The sequence below is a fragment of the Crocodylus siamensis genome, chromosome 6, assembly GCF_052110815.1.
Source record: "Crocodylus siamensis isolate JL-2025a chromosome 6, ASM5211081v1, whole genome shotgun sequence".
NCBI classification, from domain to species: Eukaryota; Metazoa; Chordata; order Crocodylia; family Crocodylidae; genus Crocodylus; species Crocodylus siamensis.
In genome coordinates this window covers 13,362,664-13,384,238 of record NC_143400.1, presented here as the reverse complement: position 1 = coordinate 13,384,238, position 21,575 = coordinate 13,362,664, and the positions used below count along the sequence as shown (strand labels likewise).

The 21,575-nt window shown below is 53.0% G+C and overlaps 1 protein-coding gene across 11 annotated transcripts in view; it reads left to right on the top strand.

Annotated features, from left to right (window-relative positions):
- The window catches only part of MEF2D (myocyte enhancer factor 2D), a 115,572-nt gene that overhangs the window by 32,545 nt on the left and 61,452 nt on the right, over positions 1–21,575 (top strand). For 8 of the 11 annotated variants that reach the window (XM_090052872.1, XM_090052875.1, XM_090052871.1 and 5 more), the window contains exon 2: positions 2,235–2,307. The exons of 1 other annotated variant lie outside the window; for it this stretch is intronic. The gene's annotated coding sequence lies outside the window, so the exon portion shown is untranslated. Of the gene's footprint in view, positions 1–2,234; positions 2,308–8,472; positions 8,645–8,975; positions 8,996–21,575 lie in introns of those variants that run through there. 2 more of the 11 variants (XM_090052867.1, XM_090052868.1) reach the window with 2 other exon arrangements.

Genomic DNA, 21,575 nt, shown 5'->3' with positions numbered 1-21,575 from the left:
CCTAGGAGCTTGCAGTCTAAACGGGCAAGAGAGGGAGAGAAGGGTATTGCCAAGGTCAGGCAGCCTCAGAGCCATGCCGTCGGAGGGCAAGGCCAGGCATGGGATTTACTGCCGGGTGGAAGGGGATGCGAGTTTACTGTGCATCTGCACACTACTGTGTGCATGCTCTTTTCCTGGGGGAAGGGGAATCTGACTGGCATGTGACCCAGCTTGAAGCACCCTTTTGTGCTTGGTCAGTTCAGTTGGGGCCACAAGTGAAATGAGTTTGAAGGTCTCAGACACTCCCCAGTGGGTGGGTTCTCCGTCTCAGGCAGAGATTCAGAGCAGTCCTGGTGCAACTGAAGGCCAGGCAGAGTGCTTGTCAAGGCTCGGCACTTGTGCATGCCTACCTGGAGCCGGTGGCTGGGGCGTTGGGATACATGGAGCTCAATAGATCCAGAAGCAAAGTGCAATGATTTTGGTCTGCGCTTGGGCAGTGGGTGGAACATTTGCTGATGAAACTGGTTTTTCAACCCAAAAGCATGGGCTTTTTGATTTTCGTTTTTGTTGCATGTGTGTCTGGTTTTGATCTACCTACCTATATGTAGATATATATATATATTTTTTTCCACCCAAAACCCACCTGTCCCAAACGCAGAACAACCAACTTGCAGCATGGGATTTGCTCTTGTTTCCCCTTTGTCCTCCGTGGAATCGGCTATGTACTTGATCTCTGTCTCCCTCGTGATCCTCCAAAGTATCCTAGGAAAGTAGGGCCGGAAGGGACCAGCTCCTGCTCAAGGCAGGATCGTGCCTGATTAAACCCTCCCAGCCCAATGTCTGTCCAACCTGCTTTTGGACTTTTCCAGGGTAGATACTCCACTATCTCTGTTCCAATGCTTGGGTTCCCTCATACTCAGTAAGTTTTTCTTCATCTTCAAACCCCAATTTCCCTTGTTACAACTTGAGGCCATTGCTCTTAGTCCAGAGAAAAGCCCGTCTTCATCCTCTCCTTCTAATTGCTGCTGAAATCAGTGAAGTCAGGCCCCTAAATCTCTTAGACATCTTGGGTCTAAGCAACATGCTCCATGGCCTTGCAGGGAGTCTGCAGCAGAGGAAGAGATTGCACCTGGTTTTCCTTGCCTTTCTCTTGCTGAGCTGCCTATTGCTCCCATTGTCCATCACAGCCATCACTTCTCCTTGCTAACAGGGACATCCTGGTATCACAGGAACTGTAGTCTGACTGAAGGGTCCAGCCTGGAAAAGAGTTTGAGATGAACTGTGTTTGAGATGATAGAGTGGCATTTCCCAAGCAAAATATCTAAGCATTTGATTTTTTGCTGGCGGATTGTCTTTTTCTAGGCACACAGATTCATGTCAGCTGACATTACAGCCCATCCACCCACAGAAGAATGGTTTTGGAACTGGCAAGGCAAAATCCAGATTTCAGAGCTCCTGGGTTGTTGGCTTTGGAAATTAGATAGTGCTTGATGTGTGCATGGAGTGACTCGGCTACACCAGTCATCGCCTTTGGAAGCCAGAGGGCTTGGAGTGAGGGGTCACAAGCTGGTCATAGCTCTCAAGAGGTGTGAATCCAGATTGACTCCAGTGCTGCTGCTTCAAACCTCTGTAGGGCAGAGATTTCCCTATTTTACCCCCTGAGGTCAACTTGAGGCATCAGGTTGGGTCAGCTGTGTCTGGCAGGGCTCCAGATGTGGGTGAACAGCTGCACAGGGCTGCGCAGCTTGTTTTTGTTTTGCAGTTCTCACCTGTCTAAGTTTGTCATTTTTTTTTTCCCCCCCAGCTTCTTTTTCAATCTTTCTGTCTCGTCTTGCTCTATATCTTTCGTGACTTTTTTTCTTCCTTTATTTCTTCTTCCCTTGATCTCTCGTCCTTTATCTACATCTTTTTTGATCTGTGTCTTCTTTATTCCCCCTTGTAGTCTGTCCTCTTCCTTGATCCATTTTCTTGTCTTGTTCTGTGTCTTTTTCTACCTTCCCTCCTGTCTGTTTGTCCTTCTTAATGACCCAGTCCCACAAGGTCATTCGTTCCCTTAGCACTGGCGACCCAGGAGCCCTGCTGAAAACAAATCTTTGGGTTACACACTAAAACCTGAATGGATATATGAGAGGAAACTGCTTAGCTCTGGGGTTCAGGGCCTGGTCTGGATGCAGTTAGGACCCTGGATAGCTTTCCAGAGTAGCATAAACAGGTTATCTGCATTCTTGGATCTGATGGGCATTTCCCTTTTGCAGTGTGATTGACAGGACAGCGGCTGCAAGGTCCCCCTTTGGGAACTGGCTGAAGATGCAGGGACCCAACTGACAGGTAGGAGAAAAGCGCTCCCTTTAATTCAGCTCTGCTCTCATGGCTTCCCCTTCCTGAGATTCAGGGGTGTTAGAGATGCCTGACCCCTAGGCATGATGGCTGGTGACTGGGGGTTGGGGTATGTCAGGAACTGATCCTTCACGTTCTTGGGACAGAATCTCCCCCCATCACTGCGGGAAAAGCCCAGAGAAGCGCTGGGGGCCGCTGCGCTCGCTCCCTTCCAATTATGGCAGCATCTTCCGTCCTGCTGGGCTGGGAGCAGGGAGGCCACCGTTTCCCCTCCCTATTTGGAAAGGGAGGCTGCACTGAGATCACATTCCCTGCGGTCAGGCTGGCCGGGGGAGTCGCAGTCTGACGTGCAGCTATTTGAGCTCGCGGGCCTGCCCACGCAGGCAGCTCTGCTGCCGGGTATGTGGGGCTGGGCCTACGTAGCTGCTGTTGCCAGTGATAGGCAGGCGGTAGACCTCGCAATAGTTGCCCTGATTTAAGTCAGCTTGGGAAATATGAGTTGAGGGGTGGGGTGGAAAGCAATGTCTAATAGAGGGAGGACTCTGTGCAGGGCTGCTGTCAGCACAACCCCCTCCCCTGTGTGCCCCGAGATGGGCTTTGCCTCCACCTTGAAGCAGGAGGATATGGGGCTGTGGCGCAGCTGAGGGTCAAATCGCAGACCGGGGATCAGCAGCTCAGCTGCAGGGCAGTGTTTTTCTCTAGGATTGCTCGTCTTGACTCACTGCTTGGGTGGCTTGAGCTATATGGAGGCAGAGGGATCCACCCTCATGGCGGGCTGCAGCTACAGGGTGCTGGCGGTGAGTGGCTCATGCTCCTATAGCTTCTGTGGTGACAGGGAATGCAATGAAATTACCACCCTCCCAGCCAGACTGTGTCCACATGGCAGTCGGTGCCATGCTTGCAGCTCAAAATGTTGCAACGACCAGCTCGGGCACGGCCAGCAAAGAGCACTTTGTGTGAACTCCTCACCTGGGCATGTGCCCACTGCCCCATGTGGCTTTTGCAATCTGAGTTCCCTGCCCTGCTAGCAACGCCCAAGCTAGGTAGCTCAGAGCCAGCTCAGCTACACCTACGTGAGCTGCTGTAACAGCAGCAACATGCCTTGAATGAAGTGGGTACAAACACTGCAGCGCGGACCTTAGTGGAGATGAGGATCTGTTGTGGCCTTATTAACCTTCTTGTCAGGTGTCTGTGATGGGTGACTCATTAGTTTGGCATCCACTATGCGCTGTTGTGAGTGGGTAGACAAACTGGGGAGCAAAGAAGAAATCAGACCGTAAGGTTTATAACAAGAAGTATGTATGTATGTATGTGTATGCAAGCATGTGAGTGTGTGTGTGGGCAGGATACCCATTTAATGTTCTGTAGCCAGCTAAGGAGTCCTGTACCACCTGTCTTTGATCCTCTCCCCATGTCCAGATTGTGCTGGTGCCTGTCAACAAAGCTGCCCATCTTCCTTGTCAAGAGACATTGCGCCAAACTAAAGAACGAGACAAGAGTGGAGTTCACTTAGGACATTTTGTTGGGGGACGCAGGCAGGCCTGATTAGAGAAACAGGGCCAAATCCTTGGCAGTTTGGCTGGAGTTGCCCTTAAGATGATGGAGAGAGACTGCATGACCTTGGCCAGGTACCTGTTAGGACAGTGGCCTGAATGTTGCTTAGACTGAAAGCCCCTTAGACCTGATTCATAATATAAAGGGGCCTGGAAATTAGAGCAGGTAAGTCTCAATATAGTTTAATCCTCTGTGGATGGCCCTGCATGCTGTTGGAGGAGGGTAAAGGGAGCTCAGGGCTGTATACAATGCATGACTGTGCTGACAAGCTTAAGGGAACAAACACACAGTCTGACCCTGCAGGTGTGGTTATACCAATGTGAAGAAGATGCTTTATCCCATTATAGCTGATGCCATATAGGAACTGGAATAACTGTCTATATAAAACCGGACCCAGTCTTTGGCCAACTCTTTGTGTGAAGAAGTGCAATCTACTTCTATAGATGCCTCTGAACTTTGGGCTGTTCTCCGCAACCGCCAGGCTTTTCCAGCCTTGTCTGTGGAGGTGGTTTCACTGCATAGATAGGGCATGTTGTTGTTATGATGCTAAGAAAGCATGTTTAGGGCATGTAGAGCTGTGCCTGGGAAAACTTTTATTAGTACAGGATATGATTTTTTACCTGAATTAATTATGCCAGTGGAATGCAATGATATCAGTACAACTATACTTTCACTGGGACAGCTTTTGTGGGAACCAGCTTAAATTATATCAGTAGACTTTATACTGATATAACTCTGACCAGCCCAGAGGGTTTTACTGGTTTGGCCATGATATTGGTAAAACCCTTGTAGTATGGACAAGAGCTGTTTAAGTGTGAAAAAATGCTCCTGTTCTATCTTGCTCTCCTTCCTTTCCCCGGAAATGAGGACTATTGATAGCAAGAAGAGAAGGGGAATGGAGGAACTATTTAAAAGAGGAGAGAGATATATATATATATATATATATATGTATGTATTTTTTTTTCTTCTCGAACTTCAATTGCTGTTTGTGGCTGTTACAGTAAATGTTTGCATCTCCATTGTCTGTAATAAGGTTGTGGTAAAGACCGAACTGGGGAGCGGTTTTATAAGGGTTCTATGGTTTCATGTAATGTATATTCTGGGTTTGCTCCGAAAATCAATAGAAGGAAAGATTTTAAAAATCATCTGATCCCAGCCTCTTGAAAGGGGATGGTTTTCTCTGCTGAGCAAGCAACTTGGTCGGGGGTTCAGAGAAGGACGGAGATGGCCTTGTGCTCTCAGATCAGAGGGCAGATAGCACAGCTGAGGTCACAGACCAGGCAGATGGAGGGGTTGTCGAGGGCTCCTTGGTGAGGTCAGGGCTTGTAGGGCTTCGCTTGGAGCTCATCTGCACTGGCGTGAATCAGGCAGGGTTGCCTGGAGTGATGCCAGCATGAGAGCGCCCAGCTCATGTCAATAGAGGAGGGATGTGTTGGTATTCCCTTGGAGCAGGATGTGTTTGCTGCAGAGCAGAGCCTTCAGTCGCAGCAGGAAATGTAGCAAGAGGCCTTGAAGAACGTAGTCTGAAGAGTGGGAGAGATGAAGGGTGATGATTATGCCTTTACAGAGGGGAGACGTGATGGGCTGCTTGGGTGGAAGAATTTATGCCCCACTTCGAGGCCCGTTTCCTTTCCAGAGGCCATTTCTGGGCTACCTCTGCAGCATGGTTTTGCTGTATGGGTCTAGCACCACCACAGTGCTCAACATCTAGGTCCTCTCCCAGGCTTACTTCCCTGGAGTGGGGGAGGTGCTAGTGTGTGCGAGCTACCCAAGCTCCTGTAGCTGATGGCACACAATGAAGAGATGTAGTCAGCCCCACATCTGGCTGCATTGGATGTCACAGTCCACATCCGGGCAGCAGACTTGGACCTTCTGGATCTCTAGCATGATGCTGTGGTTAGCATTGGGGATGCTGGTATACTGGTGCCCCAGGCTGGATATGCACTCCTCCTCCAGGTATTGCCTTCTGTGCTGGGTCAGGGTACAGCAGCCTTCAGCAGCTTCTCGCCCAGAGGACTGGCATAGAGCGGAGAACGTGCCTCCCAGGGCATCTCTGAGTCCTGCTGTCTCCTCTCCTCCCTGGAGAGAACCTCGCACAGGCACTGAGCAATTAGCATTGCCGTATTGACGCTGCCTCGGAAGTCCATGTCGACCGATACTGGGCAATGTAACCCAGCGTGCTTGCGTCCTGTGCCCACGATCAATAGGCATTTCATGTTCCCAAGTCTGACGTGCTTGGGGGTGCACCAGGAAAGCCCACCCCCAAGTTCTGTCCCTGACCGCAGCGGATGGAGGAAGTCTTCGCAGGACAGCGACCTTGCCATGAATTGATGTATCGGTGTCCTCTAGCTGCCTCTGTTCTGGGGGCAGCACGTGCTATCTTCCCTGTGCCAGCCAGAGGGTTTGCTTCTCTTAGGTTATATGTAACGAGCATCCCCTGAAGTCACTGAAGTAGCCGGGGGCAGTCAGGCCTGGTGGGGCCATCGATCCTAGACCTCCCCAGGCCCTATAGCAGTCAGAAACCAGATCAAAATCCATCTCTGGTTTCCTTTGAGACCAGTTTGGTTTGGCCCGGGTGGCTGCTGGCATGCTGCTTCTCCAGAAAGAACAAGTCCCCTTGCAATGGGTATAGCACAACTGAGGATACTTTTGTGCTTGTTGTTCTCAGTGAGGGTATGCTGGGTTCACATCCAGCCAGGTCAGGGACTCTTTATAGATCTCCTCTGGCATTTACCTTTTCTGCACCGCAGCTTTCTAGCTGTCAAAGCTGGCTGTCCTTACTCTCTTTAGAAAGTGAACTCATCGGAGCAGGGGCTGCCTGGTACTATATGAATGTGCAGCACCCGGCGCAGTGCAAGACCTGAAAGCAATGGGTATCTCCATGAACCTCTTCAGTGCAAACTCTAATGCTGTACTTTCCATGGCTGCACGTTCAAAAAATCACAAGTCAGGCCCTTCAAAATCAGGGGACTGCCTTGAAAAATCACGAGACTACTTTTTTTTTTTTTTTTAAATGATAATATGGGATAATTTTCATGCATTTTGTGGAAAAGTCATTTCAAGGACAAACAGCTTTTCTCCAGGCATGCCGACTTCCACAGAAACATTTTGTTTTTCCCTTTTTCCACCCAAAAATGTCTCCTGAAAGCCCCAGGGAGGTAGGACGTTCTTTGCCATTTTGCTGGAAGAGACCATGTCATCCCACTGCCTTTGGAAAGTGCCTGAACATGCAAATAATAGCGATTTCCCTTTTATAGATGGAGAAATGTGTTTGTGCCAGACAGGCCAAGTGAGTAACCAAGGGCTGCCCAGACAAAACAGTGGGGGCAGAACCCAGGCATTCTGACTTTCCATTAGCTCCTCGTGCCCCCAGCAGCCCAGACTTCCCTGCCTGGGGCACGCCATTGCGATGCATGTGCTGCTGTTTGGTAGCAAAGCATATTGGCTTGTTAGCAGGGACCTTGTATTTGCTGAGGGCTTCTCCATAGAGGAACATTATCCTGATCTAAGCACAGCTGAAGGGATCCAGCCACTGTCGGGTGAATGCATTTCCTATGCAGACAAGGTTTTTTGAGTAGATGTAATATCTTTTATTAGATCAACTAGATAGTTGGAAAAACTGTTGTTTGCAAGCTTTTGGGCGCAAACACCCTTCAGGCATATATAGAATCTGCTGGTGAATTCTGTGCTCTCCTGGGTAGAATAGAAGCCAAAATGCAAAATGCATTTCCTATGGACATACAAGGGCGGATACCCTTATGGGCTTTTCCTGTATGACATAAAAACCTACTATCTCAGGATAAAGCCTGTTCATAGCAGTCTCACTGCATCTCCAGCACTGAGCTGAGACCCCTTTGTCTCTTACAGTTTTCATATGCAGACAGGGTCTCAGATTGTCACAGATCTGCCTGATTCCTAGCTTCCTCTGGAGCCAGATCCTTCATCAGCTCTCATGCACAGCCCCAAGATCAAGCTTTAATATCAACCCACCTGATTCTTAGCTCCCTCGGGGCCCCGATCCTTCATCAGCTCTCATGCACAGCCCCAAGATCATACTTTAATATGTTAGGGGTAGGGGAGGGTTCAGTGTGGGACCTCTCTGCTCCCAGCCTTGCCTCAGGCTCCACAGGGCAGGGATGTTGCCCCTTCCCAGCCTGCAGTCCCCTTTTCCCCAGTGTAAAGGTCCAGCCAGATATGGAGCAGGGCGACCCTGCCTCTCTCCTTGCCCAGTCTCTTTCCTTGGCTTCCCTTCACTCGAGACTGCAGGACGAAGGGGTGGGGACGAGGGGACCAGGGCACGGGCCCAGGGCCCAGCTGGGGTATGCCCTCTGTGTGTGCAAGCGCAGGACAGTGCTGGGTGTCCAGCTCCATCTGCCCCCCGGCCGCCTCCACCCTGCTTGTGGTCACCGCTCCTTTGGCAGTAGAGGAAGCCAAGTGAGCGGCTGCTTTCAACAGCTGTTTCCAGGCAAGGGCCTCGGCCTGCCCCATCCCCCCACATGCTTAGCCACCTCCCTCCGGTTTTACATCTGTCTCTGCTCTTTAGACAGGCCCAGTTTCTTTCTGCCAGTGTTTGGGGAGGGGGTGGCACGTTCCCTCCATTGGTGGTGGCAGTGTCGGATTGGGGACAGTTGTTGCAGCACTGCCCAGGGTGGCTGGGAGGGGGAAGAGCGCTGCCTTCCTGCGGGTCTGGGACAAGCTCTCTTGTCCGGCGAGCTTCCTTTCAGCTGGCCAGGGCTGAGTCTACATGGAAAAGGACACAGCCATCCTGTCTCCTGTAAGTACCTCTCACTCTTTCCACCGGAGAGTTAAAATTAGCAACTTCTTTTTTTTCTTGCAAGCAGGCGTCGCTTAGGTTGACCGGCCCAGCTGGGGTTGGGATTTCTTTTTTCCCTTCTGGTTGTAATTTTTTAATTTAAATGTGGGCAATGCTGGTTCCAAGCCTCAGGAGCCAAATAAACAGCCCAGTGTCCCCAGATCAGCTCACGCTGGGGGAGCTTGCACGCTGTTGTGTTTAGTTTCCTTGCCTATGGTCACCCTTGGGGGTTGGCTGCTTGGTCAGCTGGAGGTTTTCGGGTCGGAGTTGTGATGGTGGTGATTCCTTTGGCTCCTGAAATAGATCTTCCATGTGAGTTTCTCTTTGTTTTATTTCTTCCTGTGCTACTCTTGGAGCAAGTGTCAGTCCCTGGTGATGAAGAGGAGGAGGAAGATGGTTGCTTGGGTTTCAGCAATGTCCTGGGTTGGACTCTGTGCCAGGGGCTATACAAACACTTTGGCATTCGAGTTCAGGTCTTCTGCATCTCTGCCCATGTCCTGTTCAATGAGACACATCAAAGGTGGCTTTGGGAGCCTGATCTAAATTTTGCTCCCAGCCCTAAGTAAAACCAGGCATCTGGGAACCCACAGAAATTTGCTTCTTGGGGAATACAGTGTCTTAAACAGGACAACAGCTTTAAGAAGAATAAATCCAACTGCTCCTATCTCACCTGTGTTACCTGGTGCCATCTTGGCCCAGGCTGTGGCACGTGGGGGCATCCCTGCCCCAGTGTAGAGCAGGTTCCAATATCCCAGGAGATCCCCGTAGTCCTGGGGCAAGCTGAGGGATCAACAGGCTCTTGGGGGCATGGTGATCAGGACCATTCATGCTGCTGTGTGTTTGTACAGCGCCTAGCACCCCTGAACATTGGGCACAAGACTGCAGCTCCCAGGTGCCATGGCAGTACAAGTCATTAGTGATTGTGAGTTAATCCTCATACATCTTCAGTAGCTGCAAAACCTGCAGAGGAAGTTTGAGAAGGGCCAGAGGGGCTTTTTTGTTAGGGCAGGGACCCTGCGTTCCTAACTGCCTTGTACAACAGGGCCGCGACCTGATGGGAGGTTTGGGTGCTTAGTTCTGCTGCAGTACAAATAAGGAAGGGCTGATCTTGAAGCTGGATTGGCTCTGGGGACCCCCAACCCCCCCCCCCCGTCCCCTAGGAGGCAGGGACCAGTCTTGGAGGGGGCATTGCTTTCCAGAGGTGCAGGGGTGGCGCGGTGCAGCCCCAAGACGAGGCAGGGGCCTTGTTGCAAAAGCAAACAGGAAGCAACGTGGAGAGCAGCCGCTGTATTTACCAGGGTTTGGTGAGGTTGTTTACTGCGGTTCCTCCCCATTCTCGGGTTGCTTTTCTTCTTTGCTTTGACATCCTCTTGCAGAGTCGGCACCCTGAGCGGCTGGGTTTCGTGGGCTGCAAGGTGGAAATGTGCTGTCAGGGTGGGCACGGGGATGGGCTGGGGGAGGACAGACGGGGTTTTGGGTGGGGGAGGACTGGAGGAGATAGTGGTTTCAAGAAGCTCAGTTCTTTGCCTTGCCTAGAGGAAGAGTCTAAGTCCTTATCATCCAGCGGACATAGGACCTGTAGGACATAGCAACCCCCGAGGAATCTCCTGGATGGCTGTGGTAGCCCCTGCATTGGATCAAGGCCTTCTGTGAAACCCATCATGCTTCATCTTCACCCAGTGATCTCACGAGGTCCCTTCCAGCCCTAAATTTCCAAGCAGGTGGGCTTCTCTTGCCCCATGTGCTGCCTGTTTTTTGCTCACCTGTTGACATGATCCATGGTTGATGTGGGAAGGGAGCTCTTCTGGAAATCTGACCCTGGATTTGCTTTTGCGTATCAGGGCCTACGCAGCAACCAAAACCAAGACCCCTGGTGCTGTGCAAACCTAGGTAGTAGGTGTTCGCTGTCTCAAAAAGCTTGTGGCCTGAGATGAAAAGTGGGGCTGGAAGGGACCTCTCGAGGGCACATCTAGTCCAGCCCCCTGCTCAAGGCAGGATCAGTCATGATTAAACCTCCCAGCCCAGTCCAACCTGCTCTTGAACATTTTAAGGGATGGAGGCTCCACTGCCTCTCTAGGTGCCTGTTCCAGCGCTCAACCACTCTCATAAAAAGTTCCTCCTCCTCTCCAACCCCAGGTTCCCCTGCTGCAGCTTGAGGCCATTGCTCGTAGTCCTGTCCCCTGTGGCCACATAGGAAAGCCCATCTCCATCCTCTCTGTCATCACCCTTCATGTATTTGAGGACTGTTGGCAAATCACCCCCTCAGTCTTTTCTTCTCTTCTCTAGACTGACTAACATCAGCTTGTCCACCTTTTCCTCATCAGCTCTACTTCCCAGGTCTCTCATTGTTTTTGCCACTCTGTGCTGGACTTTTTCCCATCTGTCCACCTTCTTGAAGTGTGCGGCCCAAAATTGGACACAGGACTCCCGGGGAGGCCTCACCAGTGCCAAACTGAGCCTAAAGTGCCTGTTTTTGTGAGGGGGGGGGGTGCACTGATTTCTTTTGAAACCCTTCTGATCAGCCTTGCTCTTACACCACCAAAGAAATCCCATGGGTTATTTCCTTGGAGAAATCAATGGATCAGCCAAAGGATTTGCTAGCCAGGATAAGCTGTGTCCCCATTGGGGGCCTGGGCAGCTGTGGCTTTCTTCACAAAGGCTTCCTAACATGGACAAGGACTGAGGAATGGCTTACAGGTGGTGAGGCCTGGCTCTAACCACTGCGCCGCATGGCTTCACAGATAAGACACGGACAGTCGTGGTGTCCGGAGATCCAGCGGTGGCTGGAGAATCGTGAGTGAGTGGAAGAGCAGGGTCCTGGCTGCAGTCTATGACCTCCAGCAAGTTGCTTCCCCTCTCTTTAGCCAACATAGCTGGTCCTGGGAGCCAGGACACTTGGGGCTTATGCCCAGACCTGCATAGAGTCATTTCCCTGCCGCCCCCATCCTTTGTGCTTCTTGTCTGTCTCCGGGGCAGGGCGGTCTCATGCTGTGTGTCTGTGCAGCACCCTTGAAGGGGTCTCCCAAGTACAGCTGGGACATAAATGATGGATGTAACTTCAGTGCAACCCCCTGATGAAGAAAGAAAGCCAGATCTGTCTTTAAACCCCACCTAAATGACACGGGGGAGGGGCTGCTTCCTGGAGGAGGGTCAGAAGGCAGAGCTGTGGTGTGCAGTGAAGTGAGCATGTGGCTAAGTTGGGTTCTGGCTTCTCCCCGCAGCTCTGGATGGGACTGGGAAGCAGGATACTGGGTTCCAGGACACTGGAAGAGGCACAGAAAGCATGGGTCAGGACTCCTGGCTTCTCTAGCTAGGGCCAGCAGTGTGTCTGACAGGCTGTGGAGATGGTGGGGGTGGGGGACTCTGGGCTCATTGCATGACTTTGGGCAAGTTGCTGCCCCTTCTCAGTGCCTCAGTTTCCCCACGCGGGCAGTGGGACCATCTCCTCCCGTGGTCAGCATGGTAGCCCCCACCCCAGCTGGCCTGTCCCTTGCAGCAGTGACTCAGAAGCAAGCATGCCACTTGCTGAATCACCGCTGCCTTTTCCTGTAGCATCCGGGGCGTTCCCTGGAGGCCTGCTTGGGTGGGGTGTCTGTCCCACCACCCCTCCATGCTCCTATCTTTGCACTGAGTGCCTTTCTGGGTGGGCCTTGCGTGTCGTGGACTCCATGCTGCCAAGCGTGAGAGGCGATTCTCTGCTTGGAGTAGTGGCAGAGCCGACAGTGTTTGGGCTGTGGGCAGAGGCCTGAGTTTGAGCCTTGCTCCTGACTCATGCTGCAGCTGTCTCCCGTTGACCTGGCCGGCATGCGGTACCATCAAGTTCTCCGTGTCCGTGCTGTGCAGCAAAGTGGGAGTTCCTGGCAGTTTATTGGGCTGCTTCTGGAGGCAGGGACACAGACTGGGATCGACAGGGGGGTCTGGTCTGGGGCAGAGCTGCCTCCGATAACCCCAAGGAGGCCTGTGTGCTGGGCCCTGCTCGGCCTCTGCAATGACTTGCGGAAGAGCTGATTACATAGGGCTGCCTGCACCTAGAGAATGTACCGCTTGTGAGCAAGAGGCGACAGCTGAGAGCCAGCTGTCCCTTTGCATGTCAGCTGGTTTGGGCAGTGGGGCCGGACTCCCACTTCACACTGCTTTGTAAAGCAAATCCGGATCCAACCTGTGGGCTCTTGGTGGGGGATACATGGCCGGGCAAGGAGCAGGAGCAGGGCTGTATTGCTTGTAGGCAGGCAGCGAGCCCTGTTGTTGAGGCCACCCCTGTGAAGCAGACTTGATTCTTTGGAAGTGGCCACCTGTGTGGTCACGTGCCCCAGCTGAGCCCTGGGTTATACAGCAGTGGCCTTTGGGATTGCATCTGTGTCCCCCTGCCCTTGTTGCTGCTTTGCACTGGCTTCTGGAGGGGGAACGGGAACCCCATACTGGTATCGAGCTAAGGAGGACAGTTGGAGAAGCGCTGAGGTCCTGGAGGGGAGGGGAGCCAGGTGTCCAAGGAGAGTGGTCGCTCCTTAAGGAGACGATCCTCCAAGCCCAAAGGAAGGTAATCCCAACGAGGATCAAAGGGAGCAGGAGAGCACACAAGCCTCCGTGGCTCACCAAAAGCATCCGGGAATGTCTCCTTGCTAAAAAGGAGGCTTACACCCATTGGAAAGAAGAGGTCATCACCAGGGAGGGCTATTCTGTAGTTGTTCGGGGATGTAGGGGGGTAGTTAGGAAGGCCAAGGCAGAGATGGAAGTGGGGCTAGCTTCCCAGATTAAGGACAATAAGAAGTCCTTTTTTAAATACATAGCGGGTAAAAAGAAGGTCCCGGGTAATGTGGGGCCCTTGCAGGACACGTTGGGAAACTTGGTCGTCACACCAGACGGCAAAGCTAACATGTTTAATGATTTCTTTGCCTCCGTCTTCCTAAGTAGGCACCAGAACAGCCACCTGCCTGCTGGGCCCCCTTGGGCCCCGGGGGAGGCACACCTGGGCCACGGGTTAGCGAGGATTTAGTTAGGGAGCTTCTGGAGGGGTTGGACGTGTTCAGGTCAGCCGGCCCAGACGATCTCCACCCTGGAGTACTAAAGGAACTGGCCGAGGTCATTGCAAGTCCCCTGGCACGGCTGTATGAGCACTCGTGGTGCTCTGGTGAGGTACCGGAGGACTGGAAGAGGGCCAACGTGGTCCCCATCTTCAAAAAAGGCAGGAAGGAGGACCCGGGAAACTATAGGCCGGTTAGTCTCACCTCGATCCTGGGCAAGCTGTTCGAGAAAATTATGCTGGCACACATCCAGGAGGGGCCAGCTGGGGACTGCATGCTTAGGGGCAACCAACACGGGTTCATCAGTGGCAGGTCCTGTCAGACCAACCTGGTGGCCTTTTACGATCAGATCACCAGATCATTAGATGCAGGGGTAGCAGTGGATATAATCTTCCTGGACTTCCGGAAGGCTTCTGACACTGTCTCTCAGCCCGTTCTCATTACGAAACTGGGGGGCTGTGGTATCGACACCCACACAGTCAGTTGGGTCACCAACTGGCTGGAGGGCCGCACCCAGAGGGTGGTAGTGGATGGGTCCTTCTCAACCTGGAAGGACGTGGGCAGTGGGGTCCCCAGGGCTCGGTCCTCGGGCCCACACTGTTCAACATCTTCATCAGTGATTTGGACGAGGGGGTAAAAAGCACCCTGTTCAAATTTGCTGATGACACTAAGATGTGGGGGGACGTGGGCACACTGGAAGGGTGCAACAGGCTACAATTAGACCTGGACAGGTTACAAGGGTGGGCGGACGAGAATAGGATGGGTTTCAACACAGACAAGTGCAAGGTGATGCACCTCGGAAGGAACAACCGGCACTATATCTACAGGTTGGGGAACTCCCCTCTTGTTAGCACGGAGGCGGAAAAGGATCTGGGGATCATCATTGACTCCAAGATGAACATGGGCCGGCAGTGTGGGGAGGCAGTCAGGAAAGCCAACCGCACCTTGTCATGCATCCACAGATGCGTCTCGAGCAGGTCCAAGGAGGTGATCCTCCCCCGCTATGCAGCGCTGGTCAGGCCGCAGCTGGAGTACTGCGTCCAGTTCTGGGTGCCGCACTTCAGGAGGGACGTGGACAACATGGAGAGGGTCCAGAGGGGGCCACTCGCATGATCCGGGGGCAGCAGGGCAGGCCCTGTGAGGACAGGCTACGGGACCTGAACCTGTTCAGCCTCGAAAAGAGAAGGCTGAGGGGGGATCTTGTGGCCTGTTATAAACTAGTCAGGGGGGATCAGCAGGCACTGGGGGAGTCACTGTTCCCCCGAGCACTGCCAGGAGTGACCAGGAATAACAGTCACAAGCTGGCAGAGGGTAGATTTAGGCTAGACATCAGGAGGCGCTACTTCACAGTCAGGGCGGCTAGGGTCTGGAACCAACTTCCAAGAGCAGTGGTGCTGGCTCCTACCCTGGGGGTGTTTAAGAGGAGGTTAGATGAACACCTTGCTGGGGTCGTTTGACCCCAGTACTCTTTCCTGCCATGGCAGGGGGTCGGACTAGATGGTCTGCTCAGGTCCCTTCCCACCCTAGAAACTATGAAACTATGGTGCTGAGCTGTTGGCTCAGCCTGGCCGCACAGATGACCCTGAAACCGAAAGATCAGGCACCAGATATCAATATCACAGCTGCACAGAAACCCCCCAGCAGTAGCGAGCACACAGCTGTTCAATCTGGGTCCCCTACAGGTGCGACTGAACCCAGCTCCTCCTGGTTGCACCTTCTGTTTTTTGCGCTGTAGCAGCCCTGTGTTGGAGGTCCGGTGCTGGAGGCAGCGGGCTCGGGGATGGCTGCACGTTGGCTTGGGTCCCTGGAGGGCACCAGTGCTGCAGAGCAATGAGAGATGGCTCCTCTGACCCCTTTCTGTTCTCACAAGCTGCGGCTTTAGCCTGCAAAAGCTTTCAGGAAAGAGCTGCTCATCTGCGCCGTTTCAAGACCGTCGAGCCCTTTGCCCTGTCACTAACTCTCCATGAAACTTCAGTAGAGGAAATAGAGGGTATTTCACACCGCCTTTTTTCAGAGTCACTGTCCTCCAGAAATTCTCCCACTTCTGCTGACCTTTTTATTCTCCTTGATAGACTCCCTCTCCTCCCCCCCAAAATGCCAGCTCTTAGTTTTTGCTTGTTTTTTGCCTACAGAAAAAAACTACAGTAATTCTTCTGTTGCAAAGAACTCAGAAAGGCCATGATGGGGTAGAATGGTTTTAATGTTGTGGATTCCTATTGGGAAATCTTTGGCTTTCTTTTGGAAATCAGGTTGGCACTCATGACACGCTAACACAATGTGGTACCCTGCAGCACCCTTGAAAGAATCTCAAGGTACTTTGATTGAGGATGGCTGCACTACCAGCGTTTCGAAGCCCCGTGCGTGGTTTTTATAGGAGGAAATGGCTGGAAAGAGAAAGGGGGAAGGGAAAAATAAAGGAGCTGATCAGGTTTCTAGTCTATCGATTGAAAGCTAGGAGGGAGTCTTGTTTAAATTTTCAGGCACAGGGGCTGCAGTCAAATCGGAGACTTGTGGAGATGTAGAGCTGGCTCTCCAGAGATACTCTGGTAACAAGGAGGCGTGGAGTATATGGAGACCATCTCCCACAGGATGGTTGTCCAAAGCATCTAAAGCATCTCTGCCTTCCTGAACTCTGCTACCATTGTCACAGAGCACAAAACCAGCCTCGGAGTTGGCTTTGAGCTCAAGGCATGAGCCTGCGGGGTCTGGATGTGCTTGGGGAGCAGCAGCCGTGGGCTCCTGCATTTCTCTTCCATGCCCGATCAGGTCGATTTGATCAGTGCTGCTTCACACCTGAGTGCAATTTGCTGGCAGCCAATGCAAATAAAACCCATTACCCCCTGATGCGTCTTCTCATCCTAGCTTCAGCACCGAGCAGTTTTGGAGCCTGATTGGGAAGGTCTTAAAGGGGCCTGGTTTTCAGACACTTGAGCACCTAGTTTAAAAATCAGTCCTCATTAAAGGCATCTGAAAGCCACTGGTTTCTTTTTTTGAGGGGGAGAGAAAACTGATGGTCATTGATGTGTCAGCCTCTTCTGACTTGCTCCCCCCAGAATCAAGAAAAAACCCTTTCCCTAAGCAGAGGTTGGGTCCCTGTATGTAGAAGGGCTCCAGGCTCCCTAAAGCCCCTGGGGCACTTTGCGAGAGCAGTTTGCTCAATGTGGGAAGCACTCGGGTACATCCCCAGCAGAACTATCTGGGCCAGTGAAAAACTACCCTGAGTGGGAGATGGAAAACAATCGGTTGTCAGGAAGGAAAAATAACTCAGGCGGGGAGAAAATGGAGAAGGAAACAGCAAACTGAAAGTCAGGGGGAGACGTGATGATTGGAAGATGAATGGTTTATTGGAAGACGAATGGTTCGGTGGCTGGGGCACATGACTGATGAGGAGAGGCTGTAGGAACTGGGTTTATTCAGTCTGCAGAAGAGAAGGGATTGATAGCAGCCATCAACTCCCTGCAGGGGGGTTGCAAAGAGGATGGAGCTGAGCTGTTCTCAGTGGTGGCAGATGACAGAATAAGGAGCGATGGGCTCCAGTTGCAGCAAGGGAGGCTTAGGTTAGATATTAGGGAAAACCAGGAGGGTGGTGAAGCACTGGAACAGGTCACCCAGAGAGGTGCTGGAGTCTCCATCCGTGAAGGTTTTTAAGTCCCAGCTAGACAAAGCCTTGGATGGGGTGATCTAGGTGGAGCTGATCTTGCTTTGAGTAGGGGGTTGGACTAGATGTGATCTCCTGAGGTCCCTTCCAGCCCTCTTTTCCTGTGATTTTATGAAGCCAATAATTGGGAAGTCCATGAGACTGGCACATGAGAGAAGGGAAAGTTTCTGAGTAGAAGTGTTTGGAAAAGGGGGGCGGGAAATCACTATTTGTTGCAAAAAGTCATTTTGGGGGAGAGAAGCAGACCTGCTGAATTGAAAAGACCTTAACATGAGTTCCAACCTGCTCTGATCCCGGTGAGGTCCTGCTGGAGTCTGGAGCCATCCTCTCTTGCCTCTTGCTGTCTGTAGAGTAATAAAAAGGAGGCCAAGAGCTCCCGTTCAGAGGCTGACCCCACTGTCCTAGGCACAGTGCAAGCACAGAACTGTTCGACTTAGATCTTTCTGCTGCCTCTGCCCCTTCAAATCCTGTGGCCATGTGGCTGTCACCTCCTCCCACAGATGGGGGTTATCACTCAGGATGTTCTCTCCTGTCCAAAGCCCGGTTCTAAGGCTGTTGGGGGCTTGGCTGAGGCACTGAGTAGGGGTGTTAAGTGCTGCTGAATCAGATCCAGCAGCATCTCCCACTCACTCTGCTCAGGCGTTGCTGGCAGCACCAAGGGCAGAAAAACGGGTTTCCTGGAGTTTCCCGGGGGTAAAACCCATGTGCGGCAGGGGACGATTAACCTGTGTGAAGGCCGGGGGAAGCCCGAGACACTTGATGGAGAGCCCTTAAGTTTCCTTCTGCTGCAGTTAATCTCTCGACACCTTGCTGTGCTCCTATTTGCAGGGCTCTGTGCCATCGCATGTGGCAGCCGTGGCCAGCCTTGTTCGTCTCAGGGCTGTGGGTTCTCCCCCTTCCCTGCGGTCCCAGATAGCATCTGCTCCCACCCTTCCTGAGTCTCCCAAGGTGGATGGTGCAGCAGTTAGGGTCTAGTACTTGGGATGCAAGCTAAGGGATGAAGCCCCTTTCTGCCACTGACTGCCTGTGACACCTGGGGAAGTCACCTAGCTTCACCCTTCCTCGGTTTCCGTTGCTGGGGAATGGGGTTCCTAGTACTTCCCTTCTGCGTTTGGCTGTGGCAAGGACAGGAGCTGAAGAAACACCTCTGAGGACTGAGCTGGGTGGGAGCATGCATCTTGCTCAGGCTCTTCCATCACGGGGCCAGCGTAGAGGGCAGCTCAGCCTGCTCTGGTCTTACAGTATTGATGATCCTTCCTTTCTCTGCAACACCTTGCTTGGAGTGACCCAGCAAATACAGACTGCACGATAGTGGGGGGGTCCCTGGGTGAAATGGGGGGTTGACGGGCTGCATGCGAAAGGGCGGATGCTCTAGGAGGAGGCATCTTTATCCCGGGACAGTTGCGGCCGTGTTGGTTAGTTTCATGGTGCTGGCTGCGGTGGCAGAGTCGACTCCCCATTGCCTGCGCAGGGGGATCAGCAGAGGTTTCTGGCCAGCCCACATGCGCAGGGACAAGGTACAGGCTGCAGGCATCTGGGCTGCAGCTGCCGTCAGGTCTTCATTCAACCCATTGCTGATGAAGTGAATGCAGGGCAGGAAATGGCTATCAGGAAATGGCCATTGGTGATCAAATGGATGTCAGAGGTGTGAATGTCCTGGGGGTGTGTGGGACACCTGTGGTTTAGTGGGTGAGAGCTGGACCCAAGGGCTTGGGGGCCCTTAGAGCTCCTCAGTGGGAAGTGATGGGCTATTGGTTTTGGGAGGGGATGTGGCTTGGTGGTTGGAGCGAGAGGCTGGGTCTTCTGCTTCCTGTGGTACGTGCAGCATGCTGGTATCTGCTGTTCCCCCTCTCAGGTCCTCCTGCCGTGTGTGTGTACAGCACTTGGCACCCCACGGCCCTCATGGTGCTTGGTCAGGCCTTCCCAGACCAGCAGGTTCACAAAGCTGCCGTAAGACACTGCTCCAGTTCGGCGCTAGGGTGGCTATGGAGGCATCTGCAAAGGTTCATAATGTCTTGTTAGTCCAAAAAGTTTGGAAAGCGCTAAGCAAGTTGTTGTGCTCATCTGCCTCCTCGCAGCATTACAGGCCTCCACATCCTCTCTTAGTTCAAAGAAACAGCAGCGGGGGGAAAAGGAGAGAGAGAAAGAAGAACTTCTCCCCTTAATTGCTGCAAACCCAGTGCTGTTCTGCTGCGATGCCGGGGCAGCCTTGTTAGCAGTTTGTGGAGCAGGCAGGGTCCTTACGGAGCGTGCTTAACTGGTGGCACCCCCCACCCAGTCTAACTGGGTTTGTACTGGAACCTCAGCTGGCATCAAGGTGTTGTAAAGCCAAAAATCCCCTCTCTCAGCTGCTGTTTCCGCCTGAGCAAAAGTTTTTCCAGGGGACCGAGATCAAGACCTCTGCTGTTACTGAGGTGACTGTGCCAGGCTCCTGGTTTTACACCCGCCCGAGCCTGCAGGATGTGGTCCCCTCATCATCTCTTTCTTGCTCTCTCCCTGTGCTTTTTAATGAGCCAAGCTCTCATCTGTCACATTAAACCTCCTCATTACCAGGTATCTGGATTCTGTGCTGACAATAGTGACAGGGGAGGCTGCAGCCTGGGTGCCGTGGCGGGTGGCTCTGGGGAGCTGGCAGCTGGTTATTTCATGCCCTGCAGGGAGCCGAAGGGGTGGGTGCGGGAGCTGCATAATAGGCCCCACGCTTCCCTTCATTTAGAAAACTGTACTTCGTGCGGAGGAAAATTACCCAGTCTCCAGCGCCGGGGCCCCTGATAGATAAAGGGCAGTTGGCAAACAAGGCGGCAGCTCTGAATGAGGCCTCGATCCCCCCGGCGGGGATGAACTTGCCATTCCAGCTGCAAATGACTTGGGTAACTTTGGGTGAACTTGCTGGGTGTGTTGCTAGAGCAGCCAGGATGACTGGAGCTGGGCAGCTGGAGGCAGGACTCCTGGCTGTCAGGGTGGGCTGGGGGTTAATGGTTAGGGGAGGGATGCATTTGGAGGAAGAGTGCTTGGGGAGGAAGGTGGATAGAAGCCGGGCTGTGGAGTCTGGACTCCTGGGTTCTCTTCCTACCTCTGCAGAGGAGCATGGCAAGGAGAGAGGGCTTTGGAGTTGGAGCCCATAGGTTCAGTGTAGATGGGGACTGCTTGCTAGCCATGAGGTCTCTGGAGAAAGCCAGCCAGGAGCGATGCCAACAGTGTTTTTCATTGCAGCTCTGTGCGCTGGGGTTGCACAGGTGTGTCCACGAGTCCTGGCCACCTGCTCCTCCTGCTCCGCTGATGCTAAAACCAATCCACAGGGCTCTGGGAAGGGTATTCCGCTCCTCTCTGGCCTATCTCACCTTGCTTGGGGTCCCATGGGGCCCGAGGCCAGGTCATGCCTTCTACCTGTGTGGGCAGCTGAGCTGAGCCACGAGTGTGTTTGCACTTGAATTTGTGGCTGGATCCAAAGCTGGCCAGAACTTCTCCCCTGGGCAGCAAGCCCACGTCTACCCTAATCCCTGTTGGCTTGAGGAGTGAAAGAACTGCCTGCCCTGCTCTGAACAGGACCCAGGCCACGCCAGCAGCCTGCCCCTCACTCCAGACAGCTGCCAGCTGCCATTTGCAGAAAGCAGCTGCCGCGGCTGCCATTCTGCGCCGGATTCTCAGTTACACTAAAGCCCCTTAGGCTACCCTGAAAGCATAATTTAGGGGGGGGCTGTGGCCTTGCTCCCAGCCCCTGGCACAGAAGACAGAAGAGGTGGGCCCTGAGTGCCCCGTGCTGTGGCTATTCTTGGTGTCGCGGAGGCCCCTGGGAACAGCGTATAGGTTACAGCCACCCTGAGTTGAGGCCAAGATGGGCTGCAGCAGGGAGCAGAGGCATCAGGGAGTTGGCTTTTATGGCCACTGCTGTTTTGATCTTTACCCAGTCACTGCCACACTCTGCTGCTTCAGTTTTCCTATCTGGAGTGGCAGCAGAAGGCACCCTAGTGGGCACTGTGTCCCAGCTCGTGTGTGGTACCTTCATGCCCAGAGCACTTGATGCTTTGCAGAGGCCAGTATTGTCACCCAGACACTGAGGAGAATTTTTCCAGTTGGAGAAACCGAGGTACGGAGCTGAGAAATGCAGGGGTGGGACTAGAACTCTGGCCTTTAGTGAGCTAATTTAGCACTCTGCCCATTGGGCTGCATTGCCACTACCCTTGCTACAGTGCTCATGTGCTCCAGGAATGAG